Below are 13,081 nucleotides of genomic sequence, written 5' to 3'. Positions count from 1 at the left end.
GTTTTATATTTTCTTTTTCTGCTCCACTAATTCCTCTTTCTGCTCCCGGTCCAATCTAACAGTATATTTAACACTTGTTCATACAGCCTTCATAAAGCCTACAAGACTGTAACGCTTCCCCATGCGCTGGCTGGACTTGTTTATACTTTGCCTTATTTATTTCATGTTTCCAGCCACTAGTGGCCGCCCTTGCTATTCAGAGCCTCTCAGACTAATTATCAGGTCCAGCTGCAGTTGATCTCATGATCAAATCAGCCTTTATAAACCTGCCCAGCCCTGCAGTCTGGCCCTTGACTGTAATGTTTGAGGACTACCTGTTTGGTTCCTGATTTGTTCCAGTACCTTGCCGTGTTCCAGTACCTTGCCTTGCTCCAGTACCTTGCCTTGCTCCAGTACCTTGCCTTGCTCCAGTACCTTGCCTTGCTCCAGTACCTTGCCTTGCTCCAGTACCTTGCCTTGCTCCAGTACCTTGCCTTGCTCCAGTACCTTGCCTTGCTCCAGTACCTTGCCTTGCTCCAGTACCTTGCCTTGCTCCAGTACCTTGCCTTGCTCCAGTACCTTGCCTTGCTCCAGTACCTTGCCTTGCTCCAGTACCTTGCCTTGCTCCAGTACCTTGCCTTGCTCCAGTACCTGCCTTGTTCCAGTACCTGCCTTGTTCCAGTACCTGCCTTGTTCCAGTACCTGCCTTGTTCCAGTACCTGCCGTGTTCCTGAGTTGCGGCCTGCGCCCCACTAAGTGGACTCCCAAGAGGAGTGCCCTGCATCGCGACTCCCAGGATGACTGCCAACTAGCGGACTACCCTGGTTGAGTGCCCTGCAAGTGGGCAACCTGCCGTGTGCCCTGCAAGTGGGCAACCTGCCGTGTTCCTGAGTTGCGGCCTGCGCCCCACTAAGTGGACTCCCAAGTAGAGTACCCTGCAAGTGGGCAACCTGCCGTGTGCCCTGCAAGTGGGCAACCTGCCATGTTCCTGAGTTGCGGCCAGCGCCCCAGTAAGTGGACTCCAAAGTCGAGTACCCTGTAAGTGGGCAACCTGCCGTGTGCCCTGCAAGTGGGCAACCTGCCATGTTCCTGAGTTGCGGCCTGCGCCCCACTAGTGGACTCCCAAGAGGAGTGCCCTGCATCGCGACTCCCAGGATGACTGCCACTGGCGGACTACCCTGGTTGAGTGCCCTGCGAGTGGGCAACCTGCCGTGTGCCCTGCAAGTGGGCAACCTGCCGTGTGCCCTGGAAGAGGGCTTCTAGTCGTGTGCCCCGCAAGAGGGCTTCTAGCCGTGCCGTGTGCCCCGCAAGTGGGCTTCCAGCCGTGTGCCCCGCAAGAGGGCTTATCTGCCGTGTGCCCCGCAAGAGGGCTTATCTGCCGTGTGCCCCGCAAGAGGGCTTATCTGCCGTGTGCCCCGCAAGAGGGCTTATCTGCCGTGTGCCCCGCAAGAGGGCTTATCTGCCGTGTGCCCCGCAAGAGGGCTTATCTGCCGTGTGCCCCGCAAGAGGGCTTATCTGCCGTGTGCCCCGCAAGAGGGCTTATCTGCCGTGTGCCCCGCAATTGGGCTTCCTGCCGTGTGCCCTGCAATAGGGCTTCCAGCCAAGAGTCATTCCTTACTTTAGTTCTGCTTCCTTTATGAGGTCTGCCCCATCCGTGTGTTCTGTTTGTCTCAGTCCAAAGGTATGTCTCCGTGTTATGTGTTTGATTACGTCTGGTTTGTTCCGTATGTCTGTCATGCAGGGATTAGCGTTAGGACCCACCGTCATTGGAGTACTTTGGCGTAGTGGTGGGCTAAGCATACTATGGCCATAAGATGTGACGGAATCTCCAATACTTATCAAATAGTCCTAGGCTAGTTTCTGTATAGTGTGTCCTGTCTTGTTCATGTCTGTTGTATGTTGTATCCCCTGCACCTGGGCTCCTTATCCATCTGTGTCCTCAGCTCGTGACAGAATGTCAAGGCCAATACGAGGAGTCCGCGGGGATGCCTGCAGTACTGGAATTAGTGGTGAACACGAAGACCCAGACACAAAGAGACCACAGGTCTGTAAGCATCCGGGGGCTGCTCCTTGCGGTGGGGGTATGTAACGCTTCCCCATGCGCTGGCTGGACTTGTTTATACTTTGCCTTATTTATTTCATGTTTCCAGCCACTAGTGGCCGCCCTTGCTATTCAGAGCCTCTCAGACTAATTATCAGGTCCAGCTGCAGTTGATCTCATGATCAAATCAGCCTTTATAAACCTGCCCAGCCCTGCAGTCTGGCCCTTGACTGTAATGTTTGAGGACTACCTGTTTGGTTCCTGATTTGTTCCAGTACCTTGCCGTGTTCCAGTACCTTGCCTTGCTCCAGTACCTTGCCTTGCTCCAGTACCTTGCCTTGCTCCAGTACCTTGCCTTGCTCCAGTACCTTGCCTTGCTCCAGTACCTTGCCTTGCTCCAGTACCTTGCCTTGCTCCAGTACCTTGCCTTGCTCCAGTACCTTGCCTTGCTCCAGTACCTTGCCTTGCTCCAGTACCTTGCCTTGCTCCAGTACCTTGCCTTGCTCCAGTACCTTGCCTTGCTCCAGTACCTTGCCTTGCTCCAGTACCTTGCCTTGCTCCAGTACCTGCCTTGTTCCAGTACCTGCCTTGTTCCAGTACCTGCCTTGTTCCAGTACCTGCCTTGTTCCAGTACCTGCCGTGTTCCTGAGTTGCGGCCTGCGCCCCACTAAGTGGACTCCCAAGAGGAGTGCCCTGCATCGCGACTCCCAGGATGACTGCCAACTAGCGGACTACCCTGGTTGAGTGCCCTGCAAGTGGGCAACCTGCCGTGTGCCCTGCAAGTGGGCAACCTGCCGTGTTCCTGAGTTGCGGCCTGCGCCCCACTAAGTGGACTCCCAAGTAGAGTACCCTGCAAGTGGGCAACCTGCCGTGTGCCCTGCAAGTGGGCAACCTGCCATGTTCCTGAGTTGCGGCCAGCGCCCCAGTAAGTGGACTCCAAAGTCGAGTACCCTGTAAGTGGGCAACCTGCCGTGTGCCCTGCAAGTGGGCAACCTGCCATGTTCCTGAGTTGCGGCCTGCGCCCCACTAGTGGACTCCCAAGAGGAGTGCCCTGCATCGCGACTCCCAGGATGACTGCCACTGGCGGACTACCCTGGTTGAGTGCCCTGCGAGTGGGCAACCTGCCGTGTGCCCTGCAAGTGGGCAACCTGCCGTGTGCCCTGGAAGAGGGCTTCTAGTCGTGTGCCCCGCAAGAGGGCTTCTAGCCGTGCCGTGTGCCCCGCAAGTGGGCTTCCAGCCGTGTGCCCCGCAAGAGGGCTTATCTGCCGTGTGCCCCGCAAGAGGGCTTATCTGCCGTGTGCCCCGCAAGAGGGCTTATCTGCCGTGTGCCCCGCAAGAGGGCTTATCTGCCGTGTGCCCCGCAAGAGGGCTTATCTGCCGTGTGCCCCGCAAGAGGGCTTATCTGCCGTGTGCCCCGCAAGAGGGCTTATCTGCCGTGTGCCCCGCAAGAGGGCTTATCTGCCGTGTGCCCCGCAATTGGGCTTCCTGCCGTGTGCCCTGCAATAGGGCTTCCAGCCAAGAGTCATTCCTTACTTTAGTTCTGCTTCCTTTATGAGGTCTGCCCCATCCGTGTGTTCTGTTTGTCTCAGTCCAAAGGTATGTCTCCGTGTTATGTGTTTGATTACGTCTGGTTTGTTCCGTATGTCTGTCATGCAGGGATTAGCGTTAGGACCCACCGTCATTGGAGTACTTTGGCGTAGTGGTGGGCTAAGCATACTATGGCCATAAGATGTGACGGAATCTCCAATACTTATCAAATAGTCCTAGGCTAGTTTCTGTATAGTGTGTCCTGTCTTGTTCATGTCTGTTGTATGTTGTATCCCCTGCACCTGGGCTCCTTATCCATCTGTGTCCTCAGCTCGTGACAAAGACATTCCACCATCTACCAACAGTTCAGCCCTCCTGCCCATGTACTCCCTTACTTTGTACTGATCACTGGAGGGCACCAACATAACTGACTACCCTGAAGCACCAATATTATTTTATCATAGAGAAGCTTCTACATAATAGAATAGAAACTGGAGAGGTGTTATCATTTCTAGTGGCCTGGGTCATTTATGTCTCCAGTGCATCTTCCTGCATGCATTTCCTTTATAACATAGAAAAAATAAGTTACCCTACTCCACCACCACCATCACCACTTTGGCATGTATGGTATGGATGGCCCATCTGATAAGTGCCATATGTTAGTATTTTGATTCAAATAATATTTGATATTTAAGTATAGCAAATGTTATGTCACACAGTAATCAGTAAGTAAAAAGGCACTTGCTGACTGGCCAGGAGTATCGCTACAAGCAGTTAATAACACTCATGTACTTTTTATCTAACTCCAAAAAGAAACTGTTCGTGTATTTGTTTTATGCCCACACATTCTTTAAAAAAAAACTATGCTGAATGTCTTTGCAGTATATTTCACCCCCACAAAGAATGCCATACTGTTATATTTCCACTTTTCTTATGTTAAACTATATAATTAAATGCCTCATGAAATCCTTTACACAATGGTAAGAGTTTCTCTGATTACATACTGGGTAATCCATTACTGTATATTGTGAACATTGTCTTTCACTGCACTTTGTCCCATGAGCTCTTTATCACAGACATAACTTTGTATTTTTTAGGTGGAGAGTGGAATTCAAATAAAAAATCTAATTTATAAAACATTTGTGTTAGATTTTCCATATTTTATTTAATTTGTCTAGTACATTGAACTCATTGTTATTATTAATATTTATTGTTTTATATAGCACCATCAAACTCCATAGTGCTGTAAAATGCATAGACAGGACAAAACAAGTATAAAACATAACAATTTGACTTACAGAAACAACAGGTGAGGAGGGCCCTACTCAAACGAGCTTACAACAATATATGTATATATATATATATATATATATATATATATATATATTAGCATTATTATTAGCATTTTTATTATTATTATTATTCCTATGTATGCCAGTAACTTAGTTATAGAGCCTTCAAATGGACATATACAAGCTAATCTGAAAAGTCTAATTCTGAATGACCTTCTGATTAACGGGTCTGTCATAAAAAACAATGGTAAATGTTTTGTAATTTATGGATTATTTCTTAATAATTAATATAGCCACTTAAAACTTGAAAACACCTGAGAGCAAATTATTAAACATTATAATGCTACCTTTCTGGTCATCATGATGGCGGGTTCTCGCCTAGTTTTTGCCCAGTGTTCACAACTGGTTTGGGAAGCCTAACTATGCTTCCCCAACATAGTCAGCTAGACTCTTTCTATGTGCACCGCTGGCTTTTTTGCCACCAATATGACATCACTGTCTTCCAATCGCCATTTGTGAAGAAGCCATAGCTGCTCAAGAGAACCACCAATGATAGAGTTCTTTGGCATGAAGGCACCTAGAGCCAGCACAGACACACAAGAGACAACTAAAATATCTTTGCTTTAAGATACATAGGGTGATGCCTTTTTTGTTACTTACTTCAACTAAATAACCACAATCTAACAAAAATATGTATTTGGTGGAAAATGTTAAAAGCATTAATAAAACCTTTGTAACCTAATGTGGAGGTAACTCAACCAAACATAATACTTCTCTTCTTATATCCATCCAGACAGAGCCAGACCTGCCTATCGGAAAGCCCAAGCAGCACTGGGGCCACACAGATGTCTATGCGGCCCAACAGCAGCCCCCGACCCGTGAAATCTGCAGGTGAGGTAACCGGGGTGTGGGAGAGAGAGAAGAGAGAGAAGTGAGCGTTTAGGTGCATAAAATGGACAAGCAAGCTGGTAAGGGGGCAGAGATTGCACAGGCAGACAGTTTCAGTAGCAGAGATGACACAGGCTGGCTGTTTCAGTGGGAGAGATGGCACAGTCAGGCTGTTTCAGGGGGAGTGGTGGTACAGGCATACAGTTTAAGGGCACAGATGACACAGGCAGGCTGCTTAGGGGGAATAGATGGCGGGGCAGAGATGGTGGGGGCAGAGATGGCACAGGCAGGCCATTTAGGGGCAGCGATGGCAAAGACAAGCTGCTTGGGTGCAATGGTGGAACTGTGGGACATGTTGCTTGTTAAGCTGGGGTTTCCCCAGGGCCCTGTGGTTTCCGGTTATACCCCTGATATGGCGTATGGGCACATGGGCTTGACCACTCAAAAAAAATATATGGGGCAGGTGTCCAAATATTTCCGGGACTGCTTTTTATTCCCAGTCCGGCATTGCATCCAGATGACCCAGTATACCTATTAGCAGGACAGATGACCTGTACTGTGGTCATCATGTTCACTGTTGTGTTTGTGGAACATAATGAGATTAGATAGATTTAGAATACATGTATAACACTTATAAGTTTGAATCATACAATATAAGCGCTCCAAAACCCGGTGGTGAATGATATGTCCTCTCCAAAAGAACATTTGCCAAGATGAAATGAAGCTGGGGGGAGCAAGACCACCCAAAAATCTAGCCTTTAAAAAATAAATTGACTCACCAATCTCACATCACCACCAACATGTTAAATAAATTAAGTCAACACTTGTGCCTATGAGAAAACCAAACACCCTGGCATAAAAAAATGTTCACTGGAGCATGCTTTAAAATTGCAGTTATAGGCAAAGAAAATTACATGTGGCTTTATAATACATGTAGCGTAGTTGATTCCAAAACCAGGAACGTAAAATGTGCAGACTCATATTGGCAAGCCTGATCAGTTGGCAAAGGGAAGACACACTGCTGAAACATTATGACTTGAGTAATCATATTTTCATTTACTCACAATATGTTAACAAATTGTGTATTTTAGTGGTAGAGGGTAAAACAATGAGGAGAATTTAATATGCACGGGATAGGGATAAAGCTACCCTGAATCTAACTCTAAACCAAGGTCTGAATCTTTACAGCAGGGGAAAATGACACTGTACCATACTGTATATATAAAAGTGTGGATTCGATCTAAGCCTTCTTCAATAGATTTTAAGGATGTATTCTTGTATTACTTAATTTAATACAATGCAATGCCTGATGTATCAGTTTGTCCTAATCTATTAATTCTAGTTTTGTCATACCTTTTGAATTTATTTACTGTAAGAAGCGCTGCGTAAATTGTTGCTGCTATATAAATAAAAGATTACAATAATAAATATAGTATGTTAATGTAACAGTATATAAAATAATAGTGCCTCTTATAATTAATGCCCAGCCATAAAGACTATCAAAAAAGGATCATTTGAACAATAACGTAGGGTAAATGCAAAACATGTATATTTTTACAACCCCCCCAATATACTAAATAACTCATAATTTCAAAAACTGATCACAGGTATTGTCAGCATGAACAAACGTATTGACATTCAAAAGGGTCATCCTAAAGAGTATCTTAGAAGCTTGTTGGATGCTGGGAACATATAGAATGAACCTCATCCTAGCTTATATTTAGAAGAAGAGGGATCAACAGAAACATAATAAACAAAGTACTTCAAGAGCAAAGTTACTGTGTTCTCTTCGCTACATGAAAAGCAAGGTGCAGATGTATAGCTTGTACCGAATTTGGAACTGAGATAAGTAAAGGAGGCTTGTTATTGTGCTTGTTATGATACAATACACAAGAGATCCCCTAAAATAACAAACACACACCATTTTGTCACATTCAGGTTAGGCACACTGTTTAAATTAAGAAACATAAAAGTTCCCAAGGAGGAGGATGGACCACACAGTAGGGTTAGTAGCATGTAATGTACAGCCAAGGGGAAAAGGTCACCGTCAAAGACCAAAGGGTTTAGTTGCATCTTGCTGTAGACAGTTGTCTTAAGAAGCATATTCACGACATGTCAAAATAGCATAAAATCACGTCTCTTTAGGAATTGTCAGTTTGCTGGATGAAGAGACAGATGTGATATGTAATATGTTTTTTTTTTTTTTTTTACCTTGTAGACACTATTAATTAAATGTTCCGCACATGCATTGTGGGCCCAAACAGTCATACATCATCAATGACCATCCAACCACCACCCTGGCAAATGGGCTTTTTTTTAAATAAAGCATTAAATAATAAATGGTTAATCCTTTTAAACAGTTAATTGTGCTTACTTTTCTCTTTAATATCAGTTTCCACCCACCCATGAATTTCTGGAAGCTTTCTATGTTCTATGTTCTCCAACCGAACTAGAAGCCTCCTAGAGCCTAGAAAACTGGAGGGACGACAAAGAAAAAACTGCTTCATTTTCAGCAGGTGGCGATGCCCTGGGTCAGGCTTAGGGCAGCGCCAAAGATAAAAATGCCACTGGCCACAAGGCTTTAACCTAAAAAAAAAGTCTTGATTGTCAGCCTCATCCAACTGGTTGAGCTTATATTCTGAACACAGCTATAAAGTGGACCTAAGACTTAAGAAAGGCCATATGGAAAAACTTGAAACTTGAGTGAAGTTTCTGATCAATGTTATAGATTGTTTTTTTCTCCTTCTACCCCTAAAAAGCTTGTTAGAAAAATTTGTCAGGGCAAGAGAACTGAATTTTCAGTAACCGTGAGGTAAGCCGTTAAGGCCATGCGGCTAATTGCTTTAGAGAAAACAGCATGAAAGTAAATCTTAGTTCAATTACAAAAACGCCCCAGGAGAAAAACCTCTGTTTGAAATCACATTCTTATTGATACAGAAAATAAAAAGATCTTTATCAGCCAGTAAAAACATCTCCTGTGACAATATTTTACCTTTTCTTTCCAGGGGGAAGGATGATCCCTCCTAAACTCGATAAATATATCCAGAAGGTCTTCAGAAGATCTATTGTTTTACCGCTATAGGAGACTTTTTCTTTTACAAGCCTGTAAAAATGTGATGTTAAAAAAGATATACGTCTCCCGGGACTATGATTTGATTTTGGCAAGGCGGTATTTTGCCTTGTAAAACTACCGCTGCAGAGAAGATGACAGGTTCCAGAGGATACTATGTTTGTCTCTATTTTAAAAAGATGACTTTGAAATGCTTCATTGTTTTATAAAAGCATGCTGCTCAGTGAATACGGACCCTGACTATATATTTCAGTATTAAGGGTCTCAACTACTGATGTATCTGTATAAATGTATATTTATCTATGTACTAACTGCCCCATTTAAGTAAATAAAAGGTAATAATAATAATAATAACAATAATAAGGGGTAATTTAGAGAACCCCTCATAAGCATCTCTTACCCCTAAAAGGTTTCTTCGCCCTTTGAGTACTGGCTAATAGAATAATAGAAACATTAAAATGCGTTACCTGATACTTCCTGAAACTCCTTCCACTCATTTTTTACCCAATATATTACAATGGCTTGTAAAAAAATAGCAATGTAATGTTTGCTATTCATAACTGACCGCACTTCATTTTGTACACGTGCACTAGTCCCATCAGTCACAGGAGGTACAATACTCAATGCTTTAAAGATCAGTGCTCCCCATTAGGTTAGTTGTCCCTTATTATTCTGGTTGCCTTCATTAGAGAGGAGTGAACAGAAGAGGTGATAATAATCAGGAGAGCAAATTAATATACAATTTCTGACACCTTCTGTCACACATTTCACGGTACACGGTAAATGTTTCCTCCACTACCTACGTCTGTCCGCTGCCAGCCCCGATACTTTGGACTGTTGATCACAAGTTTTGCGTAACCCTCTGGCTTTCGGTGTCTTGGTGTGATTTGTCTGTTACTTGGCTCCTAAGTACTCAAGCATAATAATTATTATCATTGTTATTATTACCTTTTATTTATTAAGTGCCAACAAATTGTGCATTTTAATTTGGGCAGTTTACACATACATAACAAATATACATACAGACACATCCAGAGCTGGGAACCTTGCCCGTGAGCTTGGCATTTTTATGGTACTTCTACACAAAGTTCCCGGGAGTATACAATCTAAGAATCTGTCATCTGCTTTTTAAGCACTGGTAGACTGGTCTACAATAAGTGGCAAAGTTCTGGACAAGTTCTTAATTTCCAATTTTTTTATGTAGTTCATGAAACCAAAACACAATATCCTCTGATAGAAACATAGAATTTGATGGCAGAAAAGAACCATTCGCCCCATCTAATCAGTCCTTGGTCTTGTCTTAGATTCAGGATAGCTTTATGCCTATCCCATGTATGTTCCCTCACTGCTTTATGCCTATCCCATGCATGTTCCCTCACTGCTTTATGCCTATCCCATGTTGTATTCCCTTACTGTTATAGCCCCTACCACTTCTGATAGGAGGCTGTTCACTTTTTCTACCACTCTCTAAGTAAAATAAAAATGTATCACATTACATCTAAACGTATGACTCTCTAGTATTAGACTATGACCTTTTGTTCTAACATTTCTTCTGCTTCAAATATTTAAATTTGCAAACAATTCATAATTTTTGTTTCCCACCTCTGCATGCTCTCCAAAGTGTCAATATTCTTCTGGAGATGGGGCCTTCAGAACTGTACCCCATAGTCTACATACGTGATACAGTAGGTTTAACTATCAACACACATTCCATACGTGTTAACTACTAACACTTCATATTGCCAACTCAGCGTTATTAATGATTTGCCTGCAATCACAGAAGAGGGGATTTAAAAAAGGGAGGGGTGGTCAATGGTGGAGGAGCAACAAAAAGGAACTTGAGAAATTTAATTTCCTACAATATAATTCGGGACAAGCTGTGTAAACATCTGAGTTAATAAAAATGAAATGGTTGAAGAAAAAAATACAAATGTTCTAATGTTCTAATAAACCTATTACCATCCAGAAACAGGCCTAGCTTTTGATACATTTTTATTGCAATTTTAAGTGTTCGCAAACTTTTTTGGATTAACGGGACTTGCAAATGGGATGCCACAGACACAGTGAAACAAAGAGGGAATTTTCAAAGTCTATATTGTTTATCTTTGCTGTCATCAACCAGGATTTTCTTCCTGATGAGGCCAGATTGGTGACTTTGGTCACTGACCTTGTTCCTTAGTATTTCTAGACTACCCAGTGTTAACATGATCTTTATATATATATACAGCATGACTGGATCAGTCTATTGTTTTTCACATACTCTTTGTGCGTTTTTTAATAATAGAACTAAACCCGAACAATACATATTTTTAAAATAAGCTGTTTAATTAACAGAATACTAGTAAAGTGAATAGCAACTGGTATAGCATTTCGGAATAACTGAGAATAGATATATATATTTATGCTTTTTTTTTTTATTACTGTTGCTAAGCCTAATGGAAGTCAGTAGAAGTTGTTATCAAAATGACAAAATCATCTTTGCATTACTCACACAAAGGTGAATTAAAAGTTTATATAAGGCATTGTAGCAAGTCAGTGCAAACGCTATTGGAATAAAATAGAATAAAGTTTTATAAATGTATTAATTCATGAATAAGGAGAATATTTTATGTTTTTTATAAAGCTTTTTGTTTCACATTCCTGTAAGCAGGCATGAGAATAATTATGGAAATGATTGTGAATGGTAACTAAAGAGGGAACATTTTTCCATGCATAAAAACATCCTTAATAAATACTATCCTGAAACAAGAGATTTAACAGTTACCATATCTGATGTTTTTGGTATTTTGCTACATTTGATATGTATTAAATGTTCCCTTCTGATCACATTGGGAAGTAACACATTGCGCAATACCCGAGTGTATGGTGACCTGAGGGGACACACAGAATCCGTGTCACTTGTCAAAACAAGCAGTAGAGGCTCATCGTGTGTTCTTGTCCAAACAATGCTTGATACACAGTGTCAAAAGAGAATTGGTTACCATTTGTTCCTGTGTTTGGACATGAGAGGCAACATGCCTTTTTACTATAACAGCTATGTGACTTTTAGGACCAAGGCATTCTCTTATTCTTTTCTTGAGATGGCAAGCGGTTCAATGTGAGAAGGAACAGTTACCTAAACTGCTTGTACCACAAAAAGGGATTTTTCATTTTCAAAGCTAGTAGCTATTATTATTTTGAAATTCTGACTGCATATTATTTTGATTCCACATATTTCACCTGGAAAAGTATGTATTGTACCTTTTTTCATATGTGTGATTAATACTCATCAGAGTGGCAATTCTCTGATTACAGCACACTACCGTTCAAAAGTTTGGGGTCACTCAGCTGCTTTAATGGAAAACAAGAACATTTCAAAAGGTTTTTTTGATGCTAAACTAGACTTTTAAACGTAAACGTGGATTGTCGAACTCAACTTGCCATCAGAACACAGGAGTGATTGGAGGGATAAATGGCCTCTGTACACCTATGAAGATGTTCCATTAAAAATTAGCCATTACCAGCTACAATAGTAATTTACAACAACGTCTACACTGGTCCATTTGATGTTATTTTAATGACAAAACTTGCTTCTCTTTCAAAAACAAGGAAATGGTGTAGTATATTAGAGGTAATATTAGTTTTAAAGGTATTACCATATTTGCTTGAATATAAGACTGAAAAATACCCCTTGTCTCTTATTCAAGGTTGTCTTATGATAGGACCTCAAATAGAGGTCTGACTATAAGACTAAGATCCAGATCCATAAAGAACGACTTTATTGGTCGCCGGCAGGGGATGCCAGAGGAGGCCCCTGCAGGTGACCAATAGAGCCGTTTGCACGCCCCTTTAACTCCTGACAGCGAACCGATGGATTTCCGCTGCCGTTAACCCCTGCGATGCTGCGTAGGTAAGGTAGGCTAGATGGGGAAGGGATCAAGGAGATTAGTAAACGAAGACTAAGACGAACATTCTTTGTGAAGATGCACATTTGTATAATACATACAATATATATATATGCAAGGTGTTCTAACAATAATACATATTAGGGACATTAAGAATGCACATTATAAGACAAGACACAGACTGTATATGTCATGAAACAGCTGCAATTATTACTCTGTCACATGCTGTGCCTTTTTGTCAATAAAAATCTTTAAAAAAGAATGCACGTTATATTTAATAATATGTCAATGAATATTAATTCCTTTCAACCCAATTATATCAAGCTCTTAAGAAACAGTGTGATACACTATAATGGGAAATTGCAGGTATGTCTGACGTATACACATGGCTGCATCTCTT

This window comes from Spea bombifrons, chromosome 3, assembly GCF_027358695.1.
Source record: "Spea bombifrons isolate aSpeBom1 chromosome 3, aSpeBom1.2.pri, whole genome shotgun sequence".
Lineage (NCBI taxonomy): Eukaryota > Metazoa > Chordata > Amphibia > Anura > Pelobatidae > Spea > Spea bombifrons.
Note: the sequence above shows the minus strand (reverse complement) of the source record.